The 16,787-nt window shown below is 44.3% G+C and overlaps 1 long non-coding RNA gene across 8 annotated transcripts in view; it reads right to left on the bottom strand.

The window, feature by feature from the left end:
- LOC102500247 (uncharacterized) overlaps window positions 1-15,553 on the bottom strand; it is a 91,381-nt gene extending 75,828 nt beyond the window's left edge. For all 8 annotated transcript variants that reach the window (XR_001370086.2, XR_333966.3, XR_001370085.2 and 5 more), the window contains exons 1-2: window positions 15,248-15,553; window positions 11,131-11,302 (exon numbers count right to left, since the gene is read on the bottom strand). This is a non-coding gene — a long non-coding RNA (uncharacterized LOC102500247). The remainder of the gene's footprint in view (window positions 1-11,130; window positions 11,303-15,247) is intronic.
- Window positions 15,554-16,787: the final 1,234 nt, after the last annotated feature.

Genomic DNA, 16,787 nt, shown 5'->3' with positions numbered 1-16,787 from the left:
AAATATGTAGACTCAAAAAACACTGTGAACCTTAAGTAGAATAAACATAAAGAAAAGCACAAGTAGGTGTACCATAATCAAAGCACTGAAAACCAAAGATAAAGAGAAAATTTTGAAGCAGCCAGAGAAATGCAACACATGATACACTGGGGAACAATCATTTCAATGCCCACAGATTTCTTATGGGAAAGGAAAGGATGGAGGCCAGAACACAGTAGAACAACACCTTTAAAATGGGGTGGGGGGGGGTAGGCAGTTTAGAATTCTATATCCAGCACATATATCCTTCAGAAAAGAAGGATACAAAACTGAATTTAAAGAAAGGCAAAGAAAGTTCATCAAACTGAAAGGAAATTACATAAGAGGGAGACTTGGACTTCTAGCAAGGAATAATGAACATTAGTGATGATAAATATCTGCATGAATGTATGATTATTTTTCTTCTCAATTTCTTTATAGTACATATGCTTATTTTTAAAGTCAATGATTGCATTTCTTGCAGGTTACAGCATATGTAGATGTAATACACATGGCAACTATAGCATAAAGAGTACTGGGTAGGGGGTAGAAAGTGGGATTATACAGTTGTAAAGTGTCTGCATTTTATGTGAAGGTGCAAATATTAACTCTATGAAAAATTAATGCTATATAGTGTAATCTCTGGTGAGACCTTTAAAAAATAACAGTAATAGATACATTGAAATGAAATTCTAAAATATACTTCAATAGACCAATGGAAAAAGAAAAAAATGAGCAGCAGAGTAAAAACAAAAAGAAAACCCCCCAAAACCCAAAAATCAAAAACAGAAGAGGCAGATGACAAATACTAAAATGGTAGACCTAATTCCAACCATATCAATAATTAAATTAAATGTTGATGGACTAACTACATACTCTAATTAGATAACAGTAATCTCCATTCTTGTTACCATTATTGGTACGCTGGACTGTAGAAAAGTGGGGTGATCTTCTGGTTTGATTCATCTTTTAGAATATCACTCAGCCCCTGAGAATATAGGATTTGGCTTTGGGTCTTCTGCTGCTTCTGGAAAAATCTTCCTTGCCTCCCCAGTAGGCAGGCAGGGTATTCCTGAAATGGTCATCTGTTTGGTCTTTCTGTTCCCAGTGTTCCAGTTTCTGTTCCCAGACTTGATCTCAGTGTGGATGCTTGCAGCATGGTCCCGACCACATGTGGGTAGTGCAGAATCAGCACCAGACAGGAAATAGCAACCATGAAATTTACCCTGGACTAGTGCCTCAGTTTCTCTAGATAGAGACCAAGTTTTAAACAGATTTTTTAAAGGTAAGTGACATGCGTGTTACATATTTTTAAATTCTGTACAAAAAGATCTGCAGTGAAAAATCCAAGAATCCTGTCTTGGATTCTTGAATCAATTAGTAAGAAGTTTTGTATGTGTTCAGCCTGAATCACCTCTTGAAGGGATGGGACTAGGTCAAAAGAGACACCAGTAGCAGAAACCGTTGGACTTTACATTCTCTGCTCAAGCAGATGTCTGCCTCATGTTCTGTTTTTAGCATTTGAAACCAACTTGCTGGAATCTATATCCTCACTATGGGTAAGTGATAGTATTCCAGAAAACTTGTTTTTATGGAGGAAGATCCAGCTAAACATGGTGGACTGGTTCTGCCAGCTTTGCAAGACACAGAATTTGCGCTTAGAGGAAAATCCTTTATAACTAGAAGTCGAAGGAGTGTGGGTGGGGAATGTGACTAAAAATAGTCTCTATTGGTTAAATTTAGAGATTTGAAAAAAATCATTTGTAGAACAGTATTCAAGAGGTTTGGAATTTTTGTGTCTCCTCAAAACACAGGAAGGAACACAGAAGAATGAAAAGGTCCTGGGCTATGAAATCCGATAGAATTGGTTTTCATCTTTATTCTCCTACTAGTGGTTGTGCCAAGTCACTAAGACTCTCTAAGCCTCAGTTTTGCCATCTGTAAGATGATCCTGGCACAAAGCAAATATTCAACCAATATCATTTTTCTACCTAACTTTTCCCTCTCTGTATTTTATGGTGTTTTCCAGTTATCTAATACTGCATTGCAAACCCAAAATTTAGTGTATTAAAAATAACAGAACATGCCTTTTGCTCATTGCAAAAGCAGCTTCTGATACGGCTCCCGGTAAGGTCACCTTTGTAGACTCTCCTCTCCTTGTATGTGGCGTGGACTTCTTCTCTTGGTTCTAATGAATAAGATGTGGCAAAATAGAGATTGCAAGAAGTAATGGGCCATCCCTTCAGCAGTTAGATTATAGAGACTGGGACTTCGGTCTTGCTGTCATTTTTCACTCTATTGCTTTCTTGGCTTGCATGAAATAAGCTGCCATGTTGGGAAGAGATCATGAGACAAGGAGCTAAAAGCCCTAAGTCCACAGGCTGCAAGGACACGAATCCTGCCAATGGCAGTGTGAGTGAGCTTGGAAGTCTAGCCTTTCCCAGTTGCATCTTGAGATGATTAAAGCCCCAGCCAACACCTTGATTACAGACTGTGAAAGGCCTTGATGTCAGCTAGCCATGCCCCCTTTCCTGACCTACAGAGTCTGTGAGAAAATAAACATGATCTCAAGCTGCCAAGTTATGGACTAATTTGTTTTTCAGCATAGACAACTAGCACCTCAGGAGTCTGCAGTTTGGGAAAGACTTGGCGGGGATAAGTCATCTCTGTTTCAGTTGTGGGCTTAGAAGTTTGGACTGAAGTCACTGAAGGATCCCACATTCATCATTCACATGCCTGGAGATTAGCATTGACCTTGGGCTAAGACCTGAGCTGGGGAAGTTGGCTGTTGCATGTGCATGGCCTCTCTGTGAGGCCTGCACTTCCTCATAACGAGGAGGCTGGGTCCCAAGGGCAGACATTGTGAGTGAGGAAGAGGACCCACGCAGTATCAATTCTGCTAGTTTCTACTCATTAGAAGAAAGACCCTAAGGCTGAGCAACACTCTATGGAAGGGCAATTAGACTCTGCCTTTTGTAAGATTATCCGAAAATTTGGAAGACCATGTGAGACTAGAAATATTGCTATGGCCATATTGCTATGGCTTCCTCAGGGTTTGTCTCTTTGCCATTATTTGCCTTAACTCTTGCTGGCCCCCATTAGCAGCTGGAGTACCTGGGTAAGACGAGATTTCAGAAAAGGCTTTTTAAATTTTCCTCAACTATTACACTGCCCAGACAATCAACTTGGCTCTAGGCTCTAACTACCTCAGGAGTTAGGCTTTCCTTTTCTTTTTTTTTTTCTTTAAAAACACAATCTAGGTGATATATACAATTTACTTGGGTAAATCATAATTTTGACAAAGGAAAAGCCCCGAAGCTCAGCTATTGCCCATTGACTCACTGGAAAACCACTTGTCTGGTGACATCAGCTCTCTGCATGAGCAAATCTGCAAAGGCAGCACTTCTGAGAATTTTTTAGAACTCTTTCTTGGGTAGAAAAAGAAAAAATAAAAGAGGGAAGGAGAGAGAGAGAGAAGGAGAGACAGAGGAGAGGAGGCCAGGTCAGAGATAAACATAAGTTCAGATAAACAAGTGGGATAAAAATCTGAAAAAGAAGAAATGGAAAACATGAAATTTAAGAGAGTAATGACCCATCACCACCCAGAGTAGAGAAGTAGTACATAACACTGCCTTTTTTACTTTTTAAGAGGTTCTGCCTTAGGGTATGTGTGGTTGCCAGAGAGAGAGAGACAGAGAGAGACAGAGACAGAGACAGTGAGAGGGAAAGTGAGGGTAATTACCTGTTAGGGGGATGGCCATGCCACAATCCCTTCTCCTCCATTTTCCTCCTGGGATCTTGGGCACACATCCACACTCACCCAGCATACTTTCTAAGCCACTGGGTATGGGACTTGAACTGTGATTGTCCATGTGGGATTCCAGCAATGTCATATGCTGGCCCTAACATAGGTTTTTAAAAACAGCTTTAATCAGGTACAGTTCACATGCCATATGATTTATTCATTTAAATTGTATAATTCAGTGGTTTCTAGTATGTTCACAGAGTTGCGAAACTACCAAACGATCAATTTTAGAACATTTAATCACCCAGAAAAGAATGCCTGTACCCATTAGCACGGGTTCCAGTAGTAGTCAGTAGTAGTGACTATTTTCCTTCTCCCTCCCCCCACTTAGCTCTAGACAACCACTTATCAACTTTTTGTCTCCAGAGATTTGCCTGTTCTGGACATTTCTTAAAATTGAAATTAAACAACGTGTGGTCTTTTGTGATTAACTTCTTCCATTTAGCATAATGTTTTCAAAAATCCATTGATGTAGTATGCATCAATCCTTCACTGTTTTTTTTTTCTTTTAGAGAGAGATTTTTGCTATAGGGCATGTGCATTTGCCAGAGAGACAGAGATAGAAAGTGAGAAATCATCCCCTGGGAGTGGGCATGATGGCTATGCTGCAATCCCTTCTCCTCCATTCTCCTCTTGAGATTTTGGGCATGCAAGCACTCATGCCCAGTGTGAGCTATAAGCTGCTGGGTCTGGAACTCAAAACGCAGTCGACTACATAGGAGTCCAGTGATGTAACCATTACAACATCTGCTGGTCCCCCTTCATTGTTTTTTAACAAGTAAGTAATATTTAATTGTATAGATATATCATGTTTTGTTTATCAGTTTGTTAGCTGATAAACATTTGAGTTGTTTCCAATGTTTGGCTCTTAGGAATAATGTTGATATGAACATTAATGTATATATTTTTATGTCAGCATATATTTTCATTTCTCTTGGATACATACTTAGGAGTGGAATTGCTGGGTTATGTAGTAAATTTATATTTGACTTTTTTCTTTTTCTAAGAGAGAGATTTTTGCTATAGGGCATGTGTGCTTGCCGGAGAGAGGGAGAGAGAGAGAAGAGAGAGAGAGGGGTGAGAAATCACCCCCGGGGGGATGACCAGATCACAACCACTTCTCCTCCATTCTCCTCTCAGGATTTTAGGCACACACACATGCCCCCTCCCACCCCAGCTTGAGTTTTAAGCTACCGAGTCCACGACTCAAATTGTGGTCAGCTGTGTGAGAGTCCGCAGATGTAGCCATTTTCCCATCTGCTGGTCCTTTTTTTTTTTAAAAAAAAATGAGAGATGGGAGATAGAGACAGGAAAGCGATAGGTACTTTTGACATGATCTCACCATGCCATAATCTTCCTGCCCCAGTCACTAGTTAGCTATGACTGCAGGTGCGGTTGGCATGTTTGGTCTAGGATTCAAACCTGGGTCTTCATGCAGCTCCAGCATCACGTAGCAGGGCCCTACTGCCTACACCACTGCAGCTGACCCATGTGGTTAATATTTTGAGGAACTTACAAATTGTTTTCTAAAGTGCTTGGACCATTTTATATTCTCACCAACATGTATGAAGGTAATTTCTCTACAATCTAACTATATTCTCTGCCTTTTTTGCTGTTATTGTTATAGTCATCTTAATGGGAATAAGGTGGTGTGTCACGTGGTTTTGATTTCCATTTCCCTAATGGTCGACGATGTTGGGTATCTTTTCATGTGCTTATAGATCTTCTTTGAAAAATGTCTGTTTTGGATCTTTTGCTCATTTTCAAATTCGATTATTTGTCTTTTTATTGTTAAGTTATAAGCATTTTTTTTTTTATATATTCTGGATACAAGTCTCTAACAGAGATATAATTTGTAAGTATTTTATCCCATTCTGTGGGTTACCTTTTCACTTTCTTGATGGTATTGTTTGCATAACAAGTTTGTAATAAAAAATAATTATTTTATTTTAACTTTATTTATTTATTCTAATTTGACCAGAGAGAGACAGAGTGAGAGAGAGAGAGGGAAAGTGAGACAGCAAGCCACCAGCTCCGGAACTTAAACAATGATTGATCATGTGAGAGTCCAGTGCCCTTTAGCCACCTGCCAGCCCCAAAAGTTTATAGTTTTCATGCACTCCATTTAATTTATTTTTTCTGTAATTACTTGTGCTTTTGATGTATCTAAGGTTTTGCTGAACCCAAGGATATGAGGATTTACTTCTCTGTTTTTTCCTAAGAGTTTTGTTGTTTTAGCTCTTACATATATTGAGCTAACTTTTGGTATGATGTGAAGAAGAGGTCCAACATCATCCTCTCCTATGTGGTTATCCATGAAGTTTTTTGTTTGCTTGTTTGTTTGTTTGTTTTGGTTTTGCCATAGGGGATCAGCTCTGGGAGAGAGTCTGCTGCTTCGTCTTCACTCTATTTGTGTGTAGTGTGAATATGGACACATGGTATAGAAGGGCCTCAGTTATTTTATGTGTGTTAAAGGAGGGCTGCATTAGGGTAGTGAGTCTCAAACTCTGGCTGCTTATTAGAATTATCCTGGAGCCTTACAAAACACTCATGCCATGGTAGCATGCCCAGATAGTCTAATTTACTTGATCTGGGGTAGGGAATAAGCATAGGCATTTCCAAGTATCTCAACATACTGTTGTGTAGCCAGGATTATAACTCCTGCTCTAGAAGGTTTCTTTGGGAGTTTTCCAAGCCTATCATCTAATAGTTCTATAGCAGTTTTGAATAGCAGAAACATGATAGAATATGGTGCTATTTGTTCTCTTTCATAAGTCTATTTTTTCATGAGATAAGAATATGAGAGAGTACATGAGAGAGACAGAAGGACAGGCCTCATCACACCATGAGTCCCTTCCACAGCACTCCAGTTAGTTAAGATCTTGGCTACATTTATACGTGCCCAGTGTGTTTTCAAGCCAACCCAGGGATTTGAACCACTGTTGGCCACATGGCTTTTATCATTGTGGTTCACTTTTGCTACCAAGTATGCAGGCTGGGCTCATAATATGGTACTCTTTTTTTTTTTAAAGAATTATTTTAATTTTAAATTTACTGTTTTTAATATAACTACAGTCAGAGAGGGAGAGAGAGTGAGAAAGCAAGCCGCCAGGTCCAGAACCTGAACCAAAGTCAGCTATGTGGGAGTTCACCGCCTCAACCACCATGCCACCTGTTGGTCCCCATAATATGGAACTCTTAATACAGGTGAATTCCATCATCCGGCACCCACACTAGAGAACACCCCGTGAGTAGATTATGTCTCTCTTGGGTTTCATAGGGCAGATCTTTCCATGTCTTCCAGGAGCAGGTAGTAGTGTTTCTACCTAGTGCCTGATGCCTACAGAAACCTTGAGGGACTTGATACCATTGTTTGTGGGGCCCCTGCTCCAGCCATGCTGGTTTATATCAGTCATATAACTTCTTACCTCCCACCCTTAGGCATGTAATTTCCCCTGCTTGATGCTCTGTTTTTTTTTTTTTCTTTACCATCTGGCTTCTTCCTACTCTCTTTGGTTTCAGCTTAAACCTCACTTCTCAGCTAAACATCACTTCCTCAAAAAAGTCTTTCTTCCCAGCTCCTCTCCTTCAAATCTTCTCTTATGTAATTTCAAAGTGTTCTACTGCTTGATGCTTGTGCCCTAACTGTGATTAATTATGGGCGTCATTATTTTTTAGCGTGTTCTTCTCACTAGGTGGTAAGACAATGGACATGCCTGTCTTGAGCTCCACTGTAGCATCCTTAGTGTCCAGAATAGAACCTGGCATACAGCTGTCACCCAGTAAAAAACTGCAGACTAGATAAATGACCCTGACATATTGAGAAAAGTCTCAATTGTGTTAGTGTCCTCTCTTTAAGAAGACAGTTGTGGGTTCCAGGTGTTGGTGCAGGGATAACACAATTAGACCTGCAAGGGAAAGGAATGGGAACAGAGAACTTAACTCTAAGAAGCTCCTCGTCAGTACAAGTGAGGGCAGGATGTGCTTTTCACTGCCGTGTTTCTTAAGCCTCCCACAGTGCCTGGAATAGTCCTAGCACATAGGAAATGTATGTGAGACATTTATGAGTGAATGTGATATGCGAGTGCTCACCTTCTCCAGTGTGTTAGAATAGACGGCCCTAACATGCTCATGAGGAGAATTGGTGGCTGGGGCAAGCAGTGGAATAGGTATGTATTGAGTTGGAAAAATCATGACGTATTTTCTCCATGTTTTTCTATGCAAAAATGCATCATGACTTTTCCGACAACCCAACTGATAGCAATGAAATCAAGGTCTGATGGTTCAAAGAGACCTAGATGTGGCTGACGAGATGGAAAATGTTTCTGTGTTCTGCATTGTTGCCTCTAGCTCATGTCCACTCCAGGCTATGGCTTCTAGCCAGCTTCTGTCCTTTAAGGGCCCCTCCCTCCGTGATGCCCTCCCTGACCACTCCAGCTCGGCATCTCCTTCCCTCCACACTCTCTCACCTCCTTTCTCTGCCTAGTCTGGCTTTCCTGCTTGGTAGAGACCTCTCAAAGGCCAGGGATGGTCTCTTCATCAGCACTGCATCTCTAGCCCTCCAGAACCTGACCCGCAATATCCCTCAGGGCATGCTTGCTGATGAACTGGCACCCGGACCAGACTGACTGACATTGAAGGTGCCGAGCAGAAGGCAGGGAGATGATGGCACTTCCGTTTCTACTAGTCATCCCATGATTCTCCCGGCATTAAAATTTTGCTTTTATTATTCCTTCTCCTGGATCACTAGTCAGTTTACTGTCTTATTTGGGGTGATTTGGCCGTACTGGGGTGATGGCGTGTCTGCTGGAATCAAGGCCTTGAGATCTGTTCTCCTAAGTGCAGCGGTTCACTGAGACTCCAGGGGGCTCAGCGTCAGAGATGGGGGCAGCCTGTGTCCTAAGCCCTGCCTCTCTCTTCCTCTCTCCCTCACCAATGCCCCTCTTCTTCCCTGCACTCTGACGTGTGGTCATGGGGGCGGTGAGTCTTCTTGGCAAAAGAAGCATAAGTCGTTTATTTATTTAAACTCCAGGAGGCTGGCAGATGGTGTGGTGGTTACAATGCTGGGCTCCTACATGGCTGACCATGGTTGAATCCTGGACCCGGTGACTTGAAAAATTACGCTGGGCATGTGTGCGTGTGTGCTCAAGATCCCAGGAAAATGGAAGAGAAGGGATTGTAGGGTGACCATCCTTCCCAGGGGGTGATTTCTCACTTTCCCTCTCACTGTCTCTGTCTCTCTCTCTCTGGCAAGCACATGGGCCCTACGGTAAAAACCTCTTAAGAAAGAAAGAAAGAAATTCCAGGTTTAGGGCTCCCAGACAACTGATCAGTTTACAATTCCCCAAATCACAAAGTCCCACCCCACTACTGTAGATCCTCACTATGATAAGCCCCACTATTAAATAAGCTAATCTTTGCTTTTTTCTCGGGCCCCACAGGTTAAGTACAGGCGTGTTCTGACCATAGGGAGTGGTATTGCTAGGCCTCATTGGATATGCAGATGGTGAGGGGGTGGCAGACATAAAGGCGACCTTCCTGGGCTGAGTTATAAGATACCCTAGGTAGTAAAGGCGACCTTCCTGGGCTGAGTTATAAGAAAACCTAGTTATAAGATATCCATGGATATGTCTGGGGAGACCATCGAGGGTGCCTTGACGCAGTACACAGTACTGAATGTATGTGCAGGGGCATTTTTCTGGGGAGAGGGTCTGTCGTTTTCACGAATCAGAGGGCCTGCGATCTCCAATGGCTGTGGACGGGGCCTAGACTATCTCTACTGAGGTCCTTTGTGCTTTAGGTTTCTGCGCTTTTGAGGTAGTATGTTGTCTAGAGCCACAGGAGTAGACCTAGGCGGTGATTGATTCCTTGGGGCCACCTGGTGGTGCTGTCATGCATAGCATCCTTTGGGCAATAGGAAAAGCCCTGAGCAGACTTCCTGTCCCAACAAACCCTAGGAAAGTGTCTGGAAGGAGGTTCTGGAATATAGGTGCAGGTGCCCTCTCTCAAGGGAGTGAGAATAGCTGCGATCCAGGTCAGGATGGAAAGACCATCTTGCCACGCACTCTGCATTAGGCTTCTCTGATCCCCCTCAGGCCCCTCAAGCTGTGTGGCAGTCCAGAGTTGGGAGCTATGTAAGCCCAGGTCTGGACTGGGTGGTAAAAGTTGTCTTGGGTGAGTAGGGAGGAGTTCTCGGCTTAATAGAAGAGCTGAGGAACCTGGCCAGACTTGAGAGTAAAGGGAAAGCTTTGTGTATCTCAGAAGGCTTCCCTTAAATCAGCTTCGTCACCATCCATCCTGAGAGGCAGGATCTGTTTGTGGTCAGCTTACAGATGGGAACACCAAGGCCCAGAGAGGTCACATAATGTGTGTGAGGCAGATTTGGAACCGGTGTCCCCACGCCACCACCATCGCCACTATCATCACTTACTTTCTCACTTTCCCTCTCTCTGTCTCCCACTGGTGAGTGAAAGTGCCCTATAGCAAATGCAAAATAATAATAATAATAATATTAAATAAATAATTTTGGGGGAGAGGTTTTGCTATAGGGTGTGTGCGCTTGCCAGAAAGACAGAGAGAGACAGAGGGACAGAAAGCGAGAAATCGCCCCCCCCCCGGGGGGGGGGATGGCCATGCCACAATCCCTTCTCCTCCATTCTCCCCTCTGGATCTTGGGCACACACGCACATGCGCTCGGTGTGAGTTTCAGCCTTTGGGTCAGGACCTCGAACCACGGTTGACTTCGTGAGAGTCCAGCGACATAGCCATTATGCCTACTGCTGGTCTCAATAAATGATTCTTTAAAAAAAGAAACAAAAGGTTTGTCACTGGGTGACAGATCTATGAGATGTTACTGGCTGTAAGAGAGTAAAGCGAGAAGATGGCATCCATGTGCCTTCTCATCTCAGAGGCTGCTTCCTCTGGCCCATGTCTCTAAAGGCCACTCCGAGTTTGGGAGCCTCCCTTCCTCTTCCCCTGTGGACAGAGTCACATGCTCATTGCATTTGACACTGTCTATTGCATTTGCCCATTTGCTTGTCTTTAGCCCTCGTAGGCTCTGAGGGTGGAGTCCTGTTTGTCACATTTCACTTCAGTTATCTAGGGAGTTAGCCCACAGTCTGGCACATGAAAGATGCTTCCAAAAAATGTGTTCAGTAAGAAAGAGCTGCCATTACAGAGTATCCTGGTCAGAGACAGAATTGCTGGGGAGTTTCTTACCTGGCCAAGAATTCTGAGATTCCGGAGGGTGGGAGGTGGGGAGACATCTGCTAAGTTCACTGGAGAGAACAAGGATCTCTTTGTCTTACCTCCCAGAATGGGCCTTCGGGCTATAGAGGATCAGTGGTTCTGTGTCTTTGTTGAGCTGAACCAGTGGGGACTTGACTTTGTAAGACACACTCAGTTGGCGTCTGTGAAGTTCATGGCGATCCCATGGAGGACAACGTCTCTTCTTGTGGTTCCATTCATTGTTCTTTTTCTCTGAGATAAGAAAACAGTAAACTGTCAGGGTTTCAATAAATTTTTTAAATAGTTACTGAATTTTAAATACATTTAAAAGATTATTACACAGTGCACATTTGAAAGATATAAAGAATAAAAATAAAATGAATATGCATCAACTGTGGATCAAGCTTAAGAAAGTGCTTCATATATTGTTTTTTATTATTATTATTTTTATACTTTTGCCATAAGGCATGTGCATTCACTGGAGAGAGACAGAGAGAGAAGGAAAGTGAGAAATCGCCCTTTCTAGGGAGGATGGCCATAGCACAATCCCTTCTCCTCCATTCTCCTCTCGGGATCTTGGGCACACACACACACGCGCCCAGCGTGAGTTTTAAGCCTCCGGGTCCGGGACGCGAACCGCGGTCGACTACGTGGGAGTCCAGCGACATAGCCATTATGCTAACTGCTGGTCCCTCTTTTTTAATTTGGTAACATAGCGAATTACAATGATTGATTTTTGAATGTTAAGCCAACTTTGCTTTCGCCAGTGTAGTTTATACCAATTCACTTGCTGGGTGACTTTATTCCTGATTTCTCTTATATCCTTATGTGTTTGGAGAGAGACAGAGAGAGAAGGAAAGTGAGAAATCGCCCTTTCTAGGGAGGATGGCTACACTAGAATCCTTTCTCCTCCATTCTTCTCTTGGGATTTTGGGCTTGCACACACATATGACCAAAGTATTTTTCAGTCTCCTGGGTCCAGAATTCGAACCATGGAGTCATTCATGTGGGATTCAAAGCCTTAACCACTACACCACAATGAAACTAACACCAGGCATATGTACATGCATGCTCAAAATCCCAAGAGGAGAATGGAGGAGAAGGGATTGTGGCATGGCCATCTGCCCTGGGGGGTGACTTCTTGCTTTCTGTCTCTCTCTGTCCCTCTGGTGAGGGTACACAGCCCAGAGCAAAAATCTCTCTTAAAAAAACAAAAACTAAAACTAAAGAGTATATAAATTCTTAAATGACGAGTTTATCAGGCTAGTGACAGGCACTTAGAAGCGTGTCTTTGCAGATCAACATGAACTCCAAAATCCCTTCTCCTCCATTCTCCTCTCGGGATCTTGGGCACGCACACACACGCGCCCAGCGTGAGTTTTAAGCCTCCGGGTCCGGGACGCGAACCGCGGTCGACTACGTGGGAGTCCAGCGACATAGCCATTATGCTAACTGCTGGTCCCTCTTTTTTAATTTGGTAACATAGCGAATTACAATGATTGATTTTTGAATGTTAAGCCAACTTTGCTTTCGCCAGTGTAGTTTATACCAATTCACTTGCTGGGTGACTTTATTCCTGATTTCTCTTATATCCTTATGTGTTTTCATCCCTTTGTCTCTCCATGATTCTTTTTTTTTTTTTTTTTTACTTAAAAAGTATTTATTTAACTTTTATTTATTTATTTATTTATTTATTTAAGAGATATTTGCTATAGGGCATGTCCACTCACTGGAAAGACAGAGAGACAGAAAGTGAGAAATTGTCGTTCCCACCCGCCCCCCTCAACCAAGGGGAAATAGCCATGCCACAATCCCTTCTCCTCCATTCTCTTTTTAGGATCTTGGGCATACATGCTCACATGCCTAGTGTGAGTTTAAGCTGCTGAGTCCAGGACTCTAGCCATGGCTGACTATGTGGGAGTCCAGCGATGTAACCATTGTGCCATTTGTTGGTCCCTCATTATTATTACTTTTAAAAAATTGCTACAGGACACACTGTGTGTATTTAAGATTCAGTAACTATTAAAAAAGAGAGGGAGGAGAAAAGTGAGAAAGCAGGTCCAGGTCTAACTGTGGTTGGCCATGTGGGAGTCCAGCACCTTAACCACTATGCCACCTGCCAGCTCGCTGACTTTTGTTTCTTTAACGAATTCTTTCTTTTTTTTGGAGGGGTTTTGCTATAGGGTGCGTACACTCACCCAAAAGACAGAGAGAGACAGAGACAGAAAGGGAGAAATCACCCCCCTCCCCCCCAGTGGCGATAGCCACGCTGCAATCCTTTCTCCTCCATTTTCTTCTCAAGGTCTTGGGCACGCATGCACACGTGCCCGGCATAAGTTTAAGCCACCGGTCCAGGACTTGAACTGCGGTCAACTACATGGGAGTCCAGCGACATAGCCATTATGCCAACTGCTGGTCCCCTAATTCTTTCTTTCATCCTCATCTAATCAGTTGTTAAACCCATTCATTAAATTCCTAATTTGGCTTATTTTATCTTTCAGCTTTAGAATTTTCACTTAAAAATTTTTATACATTCTTCTGGTAGATTCCTGAAATTTAAAATCTGGGGACCATCAGGTGGTGTGATGGTTAAGGGGCTGGACACTCCCACATGGCCAACCACGGTTCGAGTCCCGGACCTGGTGGCTTACTTTCTCATTTTCCCTTTCTCTCTCTGTGTGTCTCTTTCTGGTCAAATTAAAATAAATGAATAAAGAAATAAATAAACCTTGTCTTTATTATCTTGGACAATAAAACCACACTCCCTTTTCCCCATGAGTTACGCTCGATGTGTTCTCTGCCTCCTTGTATCGCACTGTTGAGGTCCTGAACAAGGCACCTTGCACATATATCCAGGATTTTACTTTGGACGGCCAGGTTCTGCTTATCATTGGTGTCTCCACCTCGCTCACAGTCCGGTGTGGTCCATGATTTTCTGAGGATGTCAAGAAGTCAGGGGAAAGGATCCTACCTCAAAGAATCATCCACTTTGTATCGCTTTCTGACACAAGCTTTTCGTGTCTGAAGGCCTCAAAAATAAGTTTAGGATGAAGTCCCAAAATGGTACAGCCCTGGTGGTAAATCCATAAACTGAATTCAGCAAATAGGAGAGTTCCTCCCATCAAGGAACTTCTCCTCTAATTTGGGAGACACCAAAGCCACAGATCGCATGGTTGGAATCGAAGCATGCAGTCGAGGGTTGACGACAAGGTGCATGCCCTGACGATACTCCACTTTCTAGACGGAGACAGTGAGGGCTGGTGGTTTTGAAAGACCTCCTGAGGGGTCCACTGTGACCTGGTGGTTAAGGTAGCTGGATCCCACGTGGTCTAGTCTAGTTTGTGGTTAAGTCCCAGAACCTGGCAGCTTGAAAAACATGCTGAATGCATGTGCGCACACGCCCGGGAGAAATGGAGGAGAAGGGGTTACAGCCTCCCTAATTACGAACATTCCATGTAGGGAGTGCTTTCTCACTTTCCCTCTTTCTCTGTCTCTCTCTGGTGAGTGCATGTGCTCTTTGCAAACAATTAAAAACAAACGAATGATCTCATGTGTGTTGTTGCAGGTATAACAGGAAGGGTCCTGAAGTGGATTACTCTCCTAAAACTTAAATTGGCCCATTCATTCACTCAGCAAACATTTCTGAACACACTGCAGGGACTGGACATTGCTGGCCCCACTGCACAGAGGGCTGGGCTCCTGTTCACGTGAACCTTGCCTTCCAGATACTCCAGGCTCCGGAGGAGCAGGGCTGGGGAGGCTTGCAGAGGAGCAGCTTAGAGGGACGGAACTGGGCCCGTGACCCTGGGTCATGATCTGCCATTCAATTCCCCTAACATGGGGCCCGTTCTGAGCTGTGGATCCTGCAGCTTCTGCCGGCTGAGGACGCAGCACTGACACACAGCCCTCTGCCTCCCTTCTGGCTTTGCAGCGGGGGGCTGGGGTGTGGGATCAGAAGCCCATTGCCTCTGCCCTCTGTGATGCGAGCCGGGTCGTGATTTTGAGATCAGCAACTAAACTCGTTCCTCTCCGAATCCCGAAAGCCTGGCACAGGGCAGGTGCTCAGGACATGTTTCTCACGGAAAAGCGGAACGCCGTGGATTTTCTGGCTAAGGTCCTGTCTTAGTCCATTGCTGGGTTGTTGACAGAAATACCCCAGGTGGGGCGAATGATAAAAGTAGAGATTGAAAGACTCACAGTTCTGGGGGCTAGCAAATCCAAAGGCATTGCAGAATGGGAGGCAGACTTCCGGCCGAGCAGGGCGGGTCTGCGCCCCTGAGTTCCTCTACTGTTCTGGCCCGGTTCTCTTCACGTAAGACCACGAGATTGATCCCTGCCCAAAGACCCCACCTTTCCTCACCATAATCAGGTTAAGCTTTCACCTCTTGGTCCCATTTCAATGGGCTGAACACAAGGATTTGGGGGGATGTATTCTACCTGGGGCAAGTCCCTATTTGTTAATTCTTCATTTTACCTCCATTCACAGCGGAGGCTGCAGGCGCTTGTGATGTCAGAGCCTGCATTTTGCGAAAAGCCACGCCCGTTCTTACTCCCCCATTCCACTCGTCATAATTCCCATTGGCAGTGGGTTCATCTTGTATTCTCATAACACTTAGGCTGAGTTAATAATTTGATCATTTCAATAATAATATCCATTTAAAAAATCTCTTGTTTGCCAAGTGCTAAGTGTATCTTAATACTTCAGTACAGTTCATCTTCACATCATTCCTTTGAGAGAGCTATTTTTATTTATTTATTTAATTTTTATTTATTTATTTTTTTGGAGAGATTTTTGCTACAGGGCGGGTACCCTCACCAGCCAGACAGAGAGAGACAGACAGAAAGCGAGAAATCACCCCCCCAGGAGGGATGATCACGCCACAATCCCTTCTCCTCCTTCCAGTCTCCTCTTGGGATCTTGGGCATGCACGCACACGTGCCCGGTGTGAGGTTTAAGCCGCCGGGTCCGGGACTCAAACTGTGGTCGACTACATGGGAGTCTAGCGACATAGCCATTACACTAACTGCTAGTCCCTGAGAGAGGTATTTTTATGACTCTCGTGTTGCAGCAGAGGGGTCTGGGGCTTACAGGGCGGACCAATGTATCCAGTAAGCGCAAGCCCAAGCATTGTGCAACTGGCTTCTGCTCCACGTGCTGGGCTCTCACTATGGCCGGCAAGTGCTTTCAGGTGTAGGGAGCAGGTCTTGGGGTTTGTGTCTGTCAGTCTTTGTGATCTGCTACTCCTGATGGCCTGGCAGAACGCCCTGTCTGTCTATGCTTGAAGTTCAAGATGAAGACTTGCTGCATCTGGATGTCGTCGGTGGCACTGCCAGGCCACGGCCTGCCACTAGGTGGTGCTACATTCCAGCGAGAGGACAGTGCAGGCCTGTGGACAGCGTGGGCGGCAGGCAACAGCAGGCCTTGGCAGCTCCAGGAGTTGAGAGTGGAGTGTGGTCTATTCGTAAGTCTAGGTTGGCCAGGAGGGGACCTCCACACCTGAGAGAAGAAGGGGAAGAGAGAGATTCTCTCGCCCTGGCTGTTGCCTGTGCTGCTTCCCAGGAAGCCTGGCAGTCAGAAGAATAGGCTGATGGGACAGCAGGGGGCCTGTGAGTGAGACCGTAGGCCTCAGCGCTAGGATGGGGACAAGGCAGCGCCCAGCAGAGGAGTAGCCCGCGGACCTGCCCAGGACCTGGGGCTGCAGATGGCCAAGTCAACGTTTTAATCCCAGTGCCATTG

This window comes from Tupaia chinensis, unplaced genomic scaffold, assembly GCF_000334495.1.
Source record: "Tupaia chinensis unplaced genomic scaffold, TupChi_1.0 Scaffold000119_2, whole genome shotgun sequence".
Classification (NCBI taxonomy): Eukaryota; Metazoa; Chordata; class Mammalia; order Scandentia; family Tupaiidae; genus Tupaia; species Tupaia belangeri.
This window is presented reverse-complemented; position numbering and strand designations above follow the sequence as displayed.